The sequence below is a fragment of the Tachyglossus aculeatus genome, chromosome 1, assembly GCF_015852505.1.
Source record: "Tachyglossus aculeatus isolate mTacAcu1 chromosome 1, mTacAcu1.pri, whole genome shotgun sequence".
Taxonomy (NCBI): Eukaryota; Metazoa; Chordata; class Mammalia; order Monotremata; family Tachyglossidae; genus Tachyglossus; species Tachyglossus aculeatus.
Window position 1 is genome coordinate 70812354 of NC_052066.1, and position 15475 is coordinate 70827828.

The following is a 15475-nucleotide window of genomic DNA, read 5'->3' on the forward strand; positions in this document are numbered from 1 at the left end:
GGGCAGTGGAGACGAAGTGGGGCATACTGGCCCAAGCACTTATAGTAATAATAATAATAATGATGGCATTTGTTAAGCGCTTACTATGTGCAAAGCACTGTTCTAAGCGCCAGGGGGGTACAAGGTGATCAGGTTGTCCCACGTGGGGCTCACAGTCTTAATCCCCATTTTACAGATGAGGGAACTGAGGCTCAGAGAAGTGAAGTGACTTGCCCAAGGTCACAAAGCAGACATGTGGTGGAGCCAGGATTCGAACCCCTGACCTCTGACTCCAAAGCCCGTGCTCTTTCCACTGAGCCACGCTGCTTCTCTTATCATATCCAAGCCTGACTATTGCTGCATCAGCCTCCTCGCTGACTCCAGTCCCATACTAGCTCCGCCACTTGTCAGCTGTGTGACTTTGGGCAAGTCACTTAACTTCTCTGTGCCTCAGTTACCTCATCTATAAAATGGGGATGAGTCCCACGTGGGACAACCTGATCACCTTGTAACCTCCACAGCACTTAGAACAGTGCTTTGCACATAGTAAGCGCTTAATAAATGCCATTATTATTATTATACTAGAAGCAACGTGGCTTAGCGGATAGCCTGGGAGTCAGAAGGTCATGGGTTCGAATCCCATCTCTGCCACTTGTCTGCTGTGACCTTGGGTGAGTCACTCCACTTCTCCGTGCCTCAGTTCCCTCATCTGTAAAATGGGCACTAAGGGGGTGAGCCCCGTGTGGGACAGGCACTGGATCCCACCCAATTATCTTGAATCTACCCCAGAGCTTAGAACAGTGCCTGGCACCTAGTAAGTGCTTAACAAATATCATTATTATTATTATACTTCCTTCTGCTGCCCACATCATTTTTCTGAAAGAAAACTTTCAGTCCTTATCCCCCCACTCCTTAAAATCGTCCAACGGTTGCCCACCCAGCTCCACATCAAACAGAAGCTTTCTACCATCGGCTTCAATGCACTCACTCGGCCCTTTCCCTCTGACAACTCTCGCTAATCTACTACAATCCAATCTGCACTTCTTGCTCCTCTAATGCCAACCTATGTTTGTTTTTTCTCATACTTGTCAAGTGCTTACCATGCTGTGGGGTAGCTACAAGCTCATCAGATTGGACACAGTCCATGTCCCACATGGGGCTCACAGTCTTCCTCCCCATTTCACAGATGAGGTAACTGAGGCTCAGAGAAGTGACTTGGTCAAAGCCATAAAGCAGACAAGGGGAGGAACCAGGACAAGAAGCCAGGTCCTTCCAACTCCCAGGGCCCTGCTCTACCCACTAGGCCATAATGCTCCGTACCTCGATCTTGTCTGTCCCCACTGTCGACTGTTACCCACATCCTCCTTCTGGCCTAGAATTCCCTCCCCCTTCATATCTGCCAGTCCACCCCACTCCCCACCTTCAAAACCCCACTGTAATCGCATCGCCTGCGAGAGTCCTCGTCTGACTGAACCCTCATTTTCCTTTACCCACATTCCCCTCTATTTTGCCTATGCACTTGGCTGGGTGCCCATTAAGCACTTTGATGGTCACCCCAGCCCTATATTACTTATGTACATATCCTCACTCATTCATTCATTCAATCATATTGAGTGCTTACTGCGTGCAGAGCACTGTACTAAGCACTTGGGATGTACAAGTCGGCCACATAAAGAGATGGCCCCTACCCAACAACGGGATCACAGTCTAGAAGGGGGAGACAGACAACGAAACAAAACATGGAGATAGGTGTCAAACCCATCAGAATAAATAGAATTATAGTTATATGCAATAGCTGTAGAGTCTACCAAATCTAAAAATAATAATAATAGCATTTATTAAGCCCCTACTATGTGCAAAGCACTGTTCTAAGCACTGGGGAGCTTACAAGGTGATCAGGTTGTCCCACGGGGGGCTCACAATGCATCGCTCACTCCCAAGCACATGGTACAGTACTCTGCACACAGTAAGCACTCAATAAACAGCACCGATTAGTTGAAACCAAGACTGAAATTCCATACCAGAATTCCTACTTTCTGAATTTATGGTGTGACTCCAGGTACGGAGAAGCAGTGTGGTCTCATGGATAGAGCAAAGGCCTGAGAGTCGGAAGGACCTAGGTTCTAATCCCGGCTCGGCCATTCGTCTGCTGTGGAATCTTGGACAAGGCACTTAACTTCCCTGTGTCTCACTGGCCTCATCTGTAAAATGGGGAGTAAGACTGTGAATCCCATGTGGGACACGGACTACGTCCAAGTTGATTACTTTGTATCCATTCCCACTTAGTTTAGTGTTTGGCTCACAGTAAGCGCTTAACAAATACCATTTAAAAAAACAAAAGAATTCGGTTGAAGTGTGAGAGTTCCCTAACAGCTCTGCCCAACCTTGGAAGGCCATGAGGTGGGGTTGAGTGGGCACAAAGCAAAACAAAGTTGGCTCTCAGCAGTCTCACAATTTCGATGAAATGGACGGCCTCGTATTTTGGGTGGTGGGTTTAAGTGCTGATAATAATGATGGCATTTATTAAGCGCTTGCTATGTGCAAAACCCTGTTCTAAGCGCTGGGGAGGTTACAAGGTGATCAGGTTGTCCCACGGTGGGGCTCACAGTCTTAATAATAATAATAATAATAATGATGGCATTTATTAAGCGCTTACTATGTGCAAAGCACTGTTCTAAGCGCTGGGGTAGATACAAGGTAATCAAGTTGTCCCACGTGGGGCTCACAGACTTAATCCCCATTTTCCAGATGAGGGAACTGAGGCCCAGAGAAGTGAAGTGACTTGCCCAAAGTCAGCTGACAAGTGGCAGAGCTGGGATTCGAACCCATGACCTCTGACTCCAAAGCCCGGGCTCTTTCCACTGAGCCATGCTGCTTCTCTATCCCCATTCAGTCTTCATCCCCATTTATATATTCGTATATATGTATATATGTTGGTACACATTTATTACTCTTTATTTATTTTACTTGTACATATCTATTCTATTTATTTTGTTAATATGTTTTGTTTTGTTCTCTGTCTCCCCCTTCTAGACTGTGAGCCCACTGTTGGGTAGGGACCGTCTCTATATGTTGCCAACTTGTACTTCCCAAGTGCTTAGTAGAGTGCTCTGCACACAGTAAGTGCTCAATAAATACGATTGATTGATTGATTTTACAGATGAGGGAACTGAGGCATAGAGAAGTGACTTGCCCAAAGTCACACAGCTGACAATTGGCGGAGCCGGGATTTGAACCCATGACCTCTGACTCCAAAGCCCGTGATCTATCCACTGAGCCACACTGATGAGAAGGAGTGCTCAAACGCTGGGCCAAATGGGGCCGGAAACTCGCTTGCTGAGTTTGCCTAAAATGCCACATGACGTCTTCGTCCTCTCCCAAATGAGAATCCAGTCACTGCCATTTGGGCAGCACCATGGCTGCAGGACTAAAGCTAATACTGGGCTGAGGTGAATGTGGGCTGATACTGTACTCTCCCAAGCGCTTAGTACAGTGCTTTGCACACAGTAAACGCTCAATAAATATAATCAAATAAATGAATTCCACACAGACCCCTCAATGTCTGGCCTGAGAAAGGGGCCAGGTCCTGTATCCCATTTCCCCAGCTCGTTTAATCATAACCCTTTGTAAAAAAGTGTGATTGAAACAATCATGTTCACAATTCTCACCGGGACCATCAAACCCTGAACTTTTCCATTCGGTGGAAAGGTTGACGAAAGGGGAATGGGGTATTGTGCTTTGCTTCCTTTTCAAACGTGACTTGCAGTCTTTTGGAGATTACAATCGCTCTTTTGGGACAGAAAATTCTGAGAAAGGAAAGCAGTGTGTCACAGAAGTCAACAGTGCTGAAGTCTCAGCTCTAGGGCCTGCATTAGGCATGAAATGCATAAACTCAGAGGCATGTATAAAACTTTGTGCTGTCTTCTTATTCAAATAACAGCTCAAACACTGGCTCCTTCTTTCTGAAAACGAGCTGTTGTGTGGACAAGGAGTGGCAAATTATTTAATATGTGAGTTTAAACATTCAATTTATCTTGGGGATTGCACAAGTGCAATGAGGCGAACACCTTTATAGGTTTACTTCATTTCAGTGAGCCATTTTTAAAATGCAAAGCAAAGAAGAAGAATCTCTCTGAGCAATGACCAGATCATAAATCTTCACCAAGGCCAATTCCTACACAAATGAATTATATTATAGGAAACATTTCTAGACAGGTGTCTTGAAAATACCTAAAGTTTGGCCAGTTGAACTTAAACCAAAAAATTCAGATAAATGTCAACTCAGATGAAACTACACCAATTAAACAAGTCCCAAATTGGGCTTTCCAGTCCTATTAACCCAATCTGTTGCGGCATTCTACATGCTTCTATCTGGGCCTATTTTTAAAATACCCAAAACTTCGGTGGACTGGCTTTGGGAAGACAGAAATGGATCTGTAATTAAGCAAGATGACCTTGCCCAGCAGGTAACATAGGCAAAAGTAAATACAGCTGACAAATAGGGGAAAAAATGCCAACTATGAAATTCTACACATTGGACACTAAGTTGGCTACTAAATAACACACACTGACCCACAGAATTTCAATTTGCAGGGTCTCCATGGCTCCTGCAAATGGTCATATCTATATAAAGCCTAATATCAAGTCAGACAATTTAAGGATCCCTGTGCAGAAGATTTGCCTTCGAACCCTAATCATACTAAAATACCGAATTTTTCAAACATACCCATTACCTCAATTATAACACCAACAATTGAAGCATTTATCAAACGTTAATACTTGGGGAAGATACAAAGATAATCAGACAGGAGGAGGTTTCTGTCCCAAATCAATCAATCAATCAATCAATCAATCAATCGTATTTATTGAGCGCTTACTATGTGCAGAGCACTGTACTAAGCGCTTGGGAAGTACAAATTGGCATCACATAGAGACAGTCCCTACCCAACAGTGGGCTCACAGTCTAAAAGGGGGAGACAGAGAACAGAACCAAACATACCAACAAAATAAAATAAGTAGGATAGAAATGTACAAGTAAAATAAATAAATAAATAAATAAATAGAGTAATAAATATGTACAACCATATATACATATATACAGGTGCTGTGGGGAAGGGAAGGAGGTAAGACGGGGGGATGGAGAGGGGGAGAGGAAAGAAGGGGCTCAGTCTGGGAAGGCCTCCTGGAGGAGGTGAGCTCTCAGCAGGGCCTTGAAGGGAGGAAGAGAGCTAGCTTGGCGGATGGGCAGAGGGAGGGCATTCCAGGCCCGGGGGATGACGTGGGCCGGGGGTCGATGGCGGGACAGGCGAGAGCGAGGTACAGTGAGGAGATTAGTGGTGGAGGAGCGGAGGGTGCGGGCTGGGCAGTAGAAGGAGAGAAGGGAGGTGAGGTAGGAGGGGGCGAGGTGATGGACAGCCTTGAAGCCCAGGGTGAGGAGTTTCTGCCTGATGCGCAGATTGATCGGTAGCCATTGGAGGTTTTTGAGGAGGGGAGTAATATGTCCAGAGCGTTTCTGGACAAAGATAATCCGGGCAGCAGCATGAAGTATGGATTGAAGTGGAGAGAGACACGAGGATGGGAGATCAGAGAGAAGGCTAGTGCAGTAGTCCAGACGGGATAGGATGAGAGCTTGAATGAGCAGGGTAGCAGTTTGGATGGAGAGGAAAGGGCGGATCTTGGCAATGTTGCGGAGCTGAGACCGGCAGGTTTTGGTGACGGCTTGGATGTGAGGGGTGAATGAGAGAGCAGAGTCGAGGATGACACCAAGGTTGCGGGCTTGTGAGACGGGAAGGATGGTAGTGCCGTCAACAGAGATGGGAAAGTCAGGGAGAGGACAAGGTTTGGGAGGGAAGACAAGGAGCTCAGTCTTCGACATGTTGAGCTTTAGGTGGCGGGCGGACATCCAGATGGAGACTCACAGTCTAAGACACAGAGAAATAAAGTATCTTGGCCCCATTTGAAGGAGGAGACTGAAGCACAGAAAGGTTTAGTGACTTCTGTCAAGATCAAGTTATGAAAAAAATGTGTAACTGCAGGAACGACCAACAATAACAACAAAATCACACCATAGCCAATTACATCCCTTGTCATTCTAATCCAAAATGAAGTTTTCTTACAGCAAGTTTCGAAAACCCGAAAACTCTTTTTAACAAAAGCTCATTCCATCAAAGATGGAATCAGTCCATTTTAAATAAATAAGCAGCGTGTTACTTTTGAGTTTATGTACTCTATTTCCTGCCTTGCCATTACTTGCCCTTCATTACTTAAAAGAAACCTTAACACACCCACACACACACGCACACACACAGGAAAGGCAATGCTCAATGTGTGCAGAATCCTGTGATCTGTTCCACTCATTCATTCATTCAACTGTATTTATTGAGCGCTCAAAAGTTCACCCTCTTTGTGGAGAGCACTGGGATGGATGCCGACAGAGTCCCAGACAAATCGGGACCAGCAGGAGCCAGTAAGAAGCCTCAGAGCTGTGTGGAAGTAGGAAAGTTCCCAATGTTTTCGACCTGCTTTTCCGCCTTCTCGGGGGAGAGGAGATGTTTCAGTCACTGGGAAAGAAGTTGGTCTGTGTCGCCTTTTGGTTAGCGGAAACTTTTCCCCAGTACAAATTCAATGCTCAGGGAAAACGTTACCGGACCACACGAGCGTCTGCAAAATAAGCGTCCCAGGTCCGTGGGGAAAAGGGACAGGGTGAAGCAGAAGGATGGAGGACTTCAATATAAGGCTCTTGTTATATAGCACAATTCATTATTCAGGCATTCCCCAGACACAACCAGGTTTCATTCCTTGAAAACGTGGTCTTATCGAGAAGCACGTGCCCCATGTACTTAAATTCAATTAGACTGGTTTCATTCCAGAATCCACCCCAATGTGATAGTCGAAGACTACCATTAAGTAAAAATATATACTTCAAATCCCTTTCCCCCTTCCCTTGCTCGACCCCTCAATTCCTAGCAGCTTTCAGTCGCCCTATCCCTGGGAACCAAATTCAGTCCTCCCACTACTCGTCTTCCTGGTTCTCTCCACCCAGGATTTCTTTTTCATTTTAAAAATTCACCTCTGTGACAGCTGTTGCTTCAACTGAGGTCATCTTTGTCCCCCCATTTCACCCCTGCCTCGTTCTCTCGGCTATAGGTGAGATGAAAAGGCAGGTCTACATAGCATGAAGGAGGAAGGGAAAAGGGAGGAGGATAAACGAAGGCGAAAAGAAAGACAGGTTGGTATCAGACTCAAGACCAAACTAGGGTCTGCAGAGCAGCAGCGTTATCTAGTCTCCTCTACAGCTGTGTGACCTGGACCCCGCCGGGAAGCCCTACTGGCTCCTTAAATGATGATGATAGCATTTGTTAAACGCTTACTATGTGCAAAGCACTGTTCTAAGCGCTGGGGGGATACAAGGTGATCAGGTTGTCCCACTGGGGGGCTCTGGCACCTTAATGATGATGATGGCATTTGTTAAGCGCTTACTATGTGCAAAGCACTGTTCTAAGCGCTGTGGGGGGATACAAGGTGATCAGGTTGTCCCATGTGGGGCTCACAGTCAATCCCCATTTTACAGATGAGGGAACTGAGGCTCAGAGAAGTTAAGTGACTTGTCCAAAGTCACACAGCTGACAAGAGGCGGAGCCGGGATTAGAACCCATGACCTCTGACTCCCAGTTCTACTGGTGCAATTTATGGGCCAGGCTCAATATCAAATGACAGCCAGATCACAAAGAATGAAGCACACAGTCATCTTGCATTGAAGCTACACTGGGCGGGCCATGTGGCCTAGTGGATAGAGCATGGGCTTGGGAGCCACAGGATGTAGGTTCGAATCCCGCTCTACTACTTGTCTGCTCTGCAACTCTGGGAAAGTCACTTAACTTCTCTGTGCCTGTTTCCTCATCTGCTACAGTGAGGGATTAAATCCTACTCCCTTCTTCCTAGACTGTGAGCCCCATGCGGGACAGGGACTGTGTCTAAACTGATTACTTTCTGTGTACCCCAGAACGTAAGTGCTTGGCACATAGTAAGTGCTCAATGAACACCACAATTATTATGTGTAAAGAATGAGCACACCTCTCAGGGTCATCATCATCATCAATCGTATTTATTGAGCACTTACTGTGTGCAGAGCACTGTACTAAGCGCTTGGGAAGTACAAGTTGGCAACATATAGAGACAGTCCCTACCCAACAGTGGGCTCACAGTCTAAAAGGGTCATGCCTGAATTGTTTCCAGTACTCTACCAGTCCCGACTACGGGAGGGAGAGTCAAGCAGAGGCCTACTCATTCCATTCCTAGCTTGGCCAGTGGCTAGTGAGTGGAAGGGAATCTGCTACATGGCAAAACTCACCTGTGCTGGGCAGCAGCATCATGGGAGAGAGTCGAGGGCAGAGACTCGCTTACGGCGTGGAAGGAAGCAACGGTAAATCACTTCTGTATTTTTTACCAAGAGAGCTCTATGGATATTCATTCATTCAATCGTATTTATTGAGCACTTACTGTGTGCAGAGCACTGTACTAAGCGCTTGGGAAGTACAAGTTGGCAACATACAGAGACGGTCCCTACCCAACAGCGGGCTCACAGTCTAGAAGGGGGAGACAGACAACAAAACAAAACATATTAACAAAATAAAATAAATAGAATAGTAAATATGTACAAGGATATGCTACCAGAATGACTGCAGGTGGAAGTGGGGCATTCTGGGAGAGGTGTGTCTATGGCGTCGCTATGGGTCGGACACGACTCGACAGCATAAGACAACAAAGAATGAGCAACAGCAGGATACGTAAGCAAATACCATATGGAGAACCGAAATTAGGAAACTGAAGGAAAGGAGGGCCGAGGAAACATTTTGAGGACTTGGTAAAAAAGTTATAGTCACTGAGCACTTACTGTGTTCAGAGTACTGTACTGAGCAACTGGGAGAGTGGCAGACGATAGCAGTGGTAGACACACTCTTTGCCCACAAGGACTTTTAAAAGTAATAATGGGATTTGTTATGTGCTTACTAGGTGCTGAGCACTGTTCTAAGCGCTGGGGTAGATACAAGGTTAACAGGTTGTCCCACGTGGGGCTCACAGTCTTAATCCCCATTTTCCAGATGAGGGAACTGAGGCCCCGAGAAGTTAAGTGACTTGCCCAAAGTCACACAGCTGATAAGTGGCGGATCCAGGATTCGAACCCATGACCTCTGACTCCCACGCCCTTGCTCTTTCCACTAAGCCACTTTTACACTCTAGAAGGAGAGACAGACATTGAAATAGAAAGGGGAACTGGCAGGGTATAAGGATAAGTACTGGGGGACCAATGATAGCACCAATATCAAGTGCTTAAAGGATACAGACTGTTCTCTACTTCTAGAATGTAAGCCCATTATGGGCAGGGATTGTCTCTCTTTATTGCTGAATTGTACTTTCCAAGTGCTTAGTACAGTGCTCTGCACACAGTAAGCACTCAATAAATATGACTGAATGAATGAATACAGATACAAAAGTGCATAGAACTAAGTGATGTGCTCCTGGAATACAACTCTGTATAAAGCTGCATGCATATCTATATATCTACAGATATAGATACATTGATATATTAATCAGTGGCTGTTATTAAGCGCTGATGTTTAGTACTAACTTTCTCGGCTGATAAAGAGCTTCAATATGTATATTTGGTGTATATACAATGAAGAAGTAGCAAACCCAAGGCAAGCCCGTTTTGAGGTTTAGTGTGTGCCAGCTGAGTGTTCTAGAATCTGCTAAGTTTGGTTAATATAAAATCTTGGGTGAAAATTGAGGGTGCAGGATAGAAGGGGGGAAGAAATGCCACTTTTTGAAAACCTGTGAGAATGAATTACTGAAAGGCCTCCCACTGCCAGTAAGTTTGAAATTCCTCTACTTCAGTTGGCTGCACTACCTGGTAGAACTTGTTTTTCCCAAAACTTCTGAATCATCCCCCTTTCCGATCCTTGCCAAGAAACAGTTATAAACACAAGACATTAAAATCTTTTCTGTTTAATGGACTTCTCACAAAGCTGAGAAGAAAAGTGCCGTCAACAGGCTTTGAAGAAAACATGACTTCAGGGCTATAAAGATAGTCTTAATAGGGTGGGGCTCCAACGCATAATGCAAAAGGGATACATCTGAAAATTACAAACTATTTTCACCGTACCACAACCCATGACCTTGAGAATCAAACCGTACGTTTTTCGGACTTACAGTATTCATAATGGAAATTTCCAGAGCAAGTTGCATGTTTAACTACGTGTACCAATCAAGCCTTTTCACTGAACGATATCTCATATGAACATAAGAATGTAATGATACATTCAGGCAAAAACTCCTCACCCTGGGCTTCAAGGCTGTCCATCACCTCGCCCCCTCTTACCTCACCTCCCTTCTCTCCTTCTCCAGCCCAGCCCGCACCCTCCGCTCCTCTGCCGCTAACCTCCTCACCGGGCCTCGTTCTCACCTGTCCCGCCGTCGGCCCCCGGCCCACGTCATCTCCCTGGCCTGGAATGCCCTCCCTCCGCACATCCTCATCAAGCTCGCTCTCTTCCTCCCTTCAAAGCCCTACTGAGAGCTCACCTCCTCTAGGAGGCCTTCCCAGACTGAGCCCCCTCCTTCCTCTCCCCCTCCTCCCCATCCCCCCGCCTTACCTCCTTCCCCTCCCCACAGAACCTTTATATATGTTTGTACGTATTTATTACTCTATTTTATTTGTACATATTTATTCTATTTATTTTACTTTGTTAATACGTTCTGTTTTGTTGTCTGTCCCCTCCTTCTAGACTGTGAGCCCACTGTTGGGTAGGGACCGTCTCTATATGTTGCCAACTTGTACTTCCCAAGTGCTTAGTACAGTGCTCTGCACACAGTAAGAGCTCAATAAATATGATTGAATGAATGAATGATACAGTTTTAACCTTACTGCCACTATACCTTTGGGGTGGGAGGGATTGTGGTGGGACGGAGGTGAGGATGATAAACTCCACAGACCATATTTTACTTCACTGATCACCTACTATAACCCAAACCGCACACTTCATAAGTTTAATGCCAGCCTACTCTATGCACGTCAATCTCATCTACGCAGCTACTGACCCCTCTGTCCTGAAACCCCCACCTTCAAAGCCCTCTTAGAACATCTCCTCCAAGAGGCCTTCCCTGACTAAGTCCTCATTTACCCTAACCCCTTTCGCTTCCATGTCACCTTTGCTCTTGGATGCCACCAAAAAAATATTAATTGGGAGAGCTCTGAACTTTCTGTGCTCCCTAGAGCGGAAAAGAATCCCACATTTCAAGAACTACTACCCTCTTGAAAGGATTTTACACTTTACAAATGTCTCCAAAAGTCTGCCGCACTGGAAGTGAACTGCACAAAATTAAGTGAAAATGTACTTGCCATGACTTGTTTTTATTGTTGAATGGCTCTCTCTGGGAAATGAAAAATTATTATCTGCATTATCATCTTCATCCAGAGGTATTTATTGAGGGCCTACTGTGTTCAGAGCACCGCAGTTAACACTGGGAAATGAGAAATCAGACACTGTTCACTGCTCATAGGGGGCAAACGATCGACAACTGAGGCGGGACAGTGTGGTTTGATGACAGATATGTAAGGAGAGATTGAAAGACTAAAAACAGCAAAACGACACCAGATCACCCCCACTCTGCGAGTGAGAAGCTACAGAGACCGGAGTGTCGGGTCTGCCCAGTGCGAATTAAAGTTCAGCACCGGAGGGCAATAAAGGAAGTGTGTGCTCTACCCCGGCTTGTGCTTTTCCTGTTCCGATCTCTCGGTGTGGGCTCTCATCTCTAGAGCAGTGGAGACCGCCCACTACACTGTCGAACAAACAACAGAAGTTGAAAATAATGGGACGGAGTTTATAATTGCTTTTAATTGCTCGGTATGGGCAAAAATTCAAGTTCGTTAAAAGAGACCATTCCAGTATTTCCCTCCTTAAAGTTTACTAAGCATTACAATTGATATCGTGGATAACTGATCTTGACCAAAAAATGCAACAAGTCTGTGTTGCTCACTGTGGGTAACTCTGCTCTCCCAAGTACTCAGTACAGTGCTTGGGGCCAAGTGGGCACTCTATGAATACTAACTGATCAATCGATTAATAATAATCATCAATAATTGACTGATGAAGAGTCTACTCAATCTTATTTACTGAGCGCTTTCTGGGTGCAAAGCACTGTACCCAGTGCTGAGAACAGTGCCTGGCACGTAGTAAGCACTTAATACCATCTTCATCATCATCACTTGGGAGAGTACAATATAACGGATACATTCCCTGCCCGCAGTGAGCATTCACCCTCTTTCTAACAAAACAGGACATTTTTTTTAAAATCGTTTTATTTGATTCTCTTTCCTCTGGTCTCCCACCTCAAGCAGACCTCCCTATGAATTCAACACACTCCAGCTGTGCTAGCAGTTGCATGTTTTTTTAACGAGGGATTTTAAGTCTTTGTTGGGTAATTAAATTCAACCTACATCTGGTATAAGAGATCAACCACAAAATGTTTGTTAACGCTTCATGGCATAAAAATGAGAGTAATGCAGAAACACCAACAAGAGCACAGATGGGTCAGCTGATCACATATTTTTGAAACTTCCAACACTAAAATAAATTCACTACCAACCCAATACGGTAGAATTCAAAAAATATAAAAGGAAAGCATATATCCTCAACTAAACAAGCTGAACAAAAAAAAAAAACCCAGAATAAATGGGGAAGGGGAAGGTAAGACAGAATCACCGCTAAATATATTAATAATAATAATGATGATGGCATTTGTTAAGTGATTACTATGTGTGAAGCTCTGTTAAATATTGTTCCGAACTTGTTCTGCCAGAAGTTTCCATGAGGTTACGATGACATTTATGAAATGAGAAATTCTGAGCCACACACTAGGTCACAGAGGTGTGAACCACACAAAACTGAGATTCAGAACAAAGAGTACTCGACAATTACCATCACTCAGCTGCTCTGGAGTACTAAAATATTACCACCATTTGAAGTGCGGGACAAGACACGATTCTTCAACTGTTCCTATCTGCTCGGACCAAATTTAATTAATGCGGGGTATTTTGCATCAGTTAAAATACTGAATTTAAAGTATAAAAGTCACTGTAAATGCTCTGTGCTAACGAAAGTTTAAAATGTAGTCAAATTCTGATATTTGCCACTGATACCTTCCAACATATTGATTTTCCAGGAAGAGTGGAATAAATCAAACCTGTTGAAATAGAAATATGTCACCAATGCACACTGCAGTCGCTGGGCTAGATAGCAAAAGTTTAGGAACTATGAATGCCCTACTATAATGCTTTTAAAAGGCAAGGTCAAGAATTTTAAAATCTTACAGTTAAGCTAGTCTCAAATGTTTATATAACACCGAGGTGGAATGTATATTGTTATCCAAACACCTCTGGGATCTAAACTCTGTAGGGAGGACAAAAATTTATTTCCAGTATCTAACTTTCCCATGTTGAAGAGCCTTACAACATACTATTCAAAAAAGCAAATTAGCCTTTTTTTAATCCATGTGAAATATCAATACCAGTGTGTATATATTAACTGTGTATATATTCAACTCAGAGCTCTAACTCAAAGACAGAGCCCACAAGTGAATGGATTGCATTTTCACACCAAAGAGGGGTCATAACTACTTGTAACAGAGCTGGAGTTCAGACTACTGAAAACGAACGAAAACACTGCATTCTCTTAGAGAGATATAAACCTCCGAAAACTACAAGGAGCACCGCTTCTTCCGCTTCAAACGAGAGACTGGGCAAGAGCCTTAAACTAAATGGAACTATTAATAATTACTGTGGTACTGGTTCAGTGCTTACTATGTGTCAGGCACCGTACTAAGCACTGGGGTAGATACAAGCGCTTAACAAATGCCATTTTAAAAAAGAAACAAGGGGTAGAGTCAGGATTAGAACCCAAGTCCTCTGACTCCCCATGCTCTTTCCACTAGGCCACACTACTCCTCTACTTTAATACTTGGGAAAGTTACACTCCCCTGGACCTGGACTATTTACGGTTAACTTGTGCTATCACATCTAAGGGAATTTTACAAAGCTATCTCGGCGCATGATCCTGCATGGATTGGGAGACCTAATCACAGGGTCTGGTATGCATACTGAAAGGCTCAAAGAAGAAACGCAAAGTAGTAAAAAGGAAATAACCCTCTTGGCTCACTTCCAGCTACATAACAAGTCGTTTGTTTCCTTGCTTTCAAGCATCAGAGAGGGATGCAACAAAATGTCACTCAACCGGGGAATTGAGCAGCAGCAACAAGTCTGGCTAGCAAGCCCAGGGCGAAGCACACATAAGTGGAAACCGAAACACGAATGAGATGAGAAAGTGACAGAAACGAAAAGTACGGGAAAACTACTTTTTAATTTGACAAGACTCTGCCCCTCCCTTTCCCCGGCTCATGGGGTATCAGTAATGAGTTAAAAATGACAACCTGAAAGCAGAAAACAAACTCTTAATTTGGGGGGGAATACAAGGGAGAAACCTTCATTTGGAACTTGTAACCTTTGTTTCTGATGTTTGGCAGTTCATATGAAGCCTCCGACAAAGGAACATTTAAAACCAAACAGTTCGTTAGAGCATGTATATATGACATAGAGCAATGAAGTTGGAAATCTGTGCTAAAATTTGCCACGTGATAAGGACAAAGATTAAGTTGATGACCCCAAAAACACCACCAACCACTAGGTTTTCAAATAGTTTTCTTCCTTTTTTTTTTTAAACAAAAGGAATACACAGAAAAGTAAGGTACACAGTGGTTTCCAATGAGTCCTTTGCTGAAAATAAACCCAAATCACACCAAGAAATAGCATTACAAATATTTAAGTGTAAATCACAACTCAAATCCTCCTCATATACACAACTTACCCATTAATAAAACACTTCAAGAAGGCCACATTCTGTGTGGGTGTCTGACATGTACTGAAAAGGTTTGCTCAAGTTGCTAGAAGGCAAGCCCTCAAACCCTTCCTTTCCTAGCTCTCCACACCCACTCTCACTCTCATTTTCACATAAACAGTCCATATATTAATTAGTAGTCACGATTAATGACTGTGGTCCTTATGAAGCACGGACTGCGGAAGGAGATTTCTAAGCCATTCCGAACGTCACGGCCACCCACGTTCGGGAAAGCGGCTTTCAGGGCAAGGGTTGAAGAATTATTTCAGACTTAAAATCAGCCCCATCACCAAAATGTGGTGGGGAAATCACCTCTGCAGTGGGAATAGTCTAAGCAGTAAATACGGAAGATGAATGAAAGCGGGGCAGACTTATTTGATGGGGAGGGGCTGAGTCTGTGCTGCACAAGAATGAGTTTCTATTCTTTGTACATAAAAAAATGTAAATGATGCAATCTGCATATTCTGTATCTAGGGGGAACCCTTTGGCATTCACGTTCATACACCATTTAGCTGCTACAGGAAGACACAAGGAGCTAAGAAACTACCTAC

At 44.3% G+C, this 15475-nt stretch overlaps 1 protein-coding gene across 1 annotated transcript in view; it reads right to left on the reverse strand.

The window, feature by feature from the left end:
* PSMD1 (proteasome 26S subunit, non-ATPase 1) overlaps positions 1 to 15475 on the reverse strand; it is a 158554-nt gene that overhangs the window by 57429 nt on the left and 85650 nt on the right. The window lies entirely within an intron of this gene.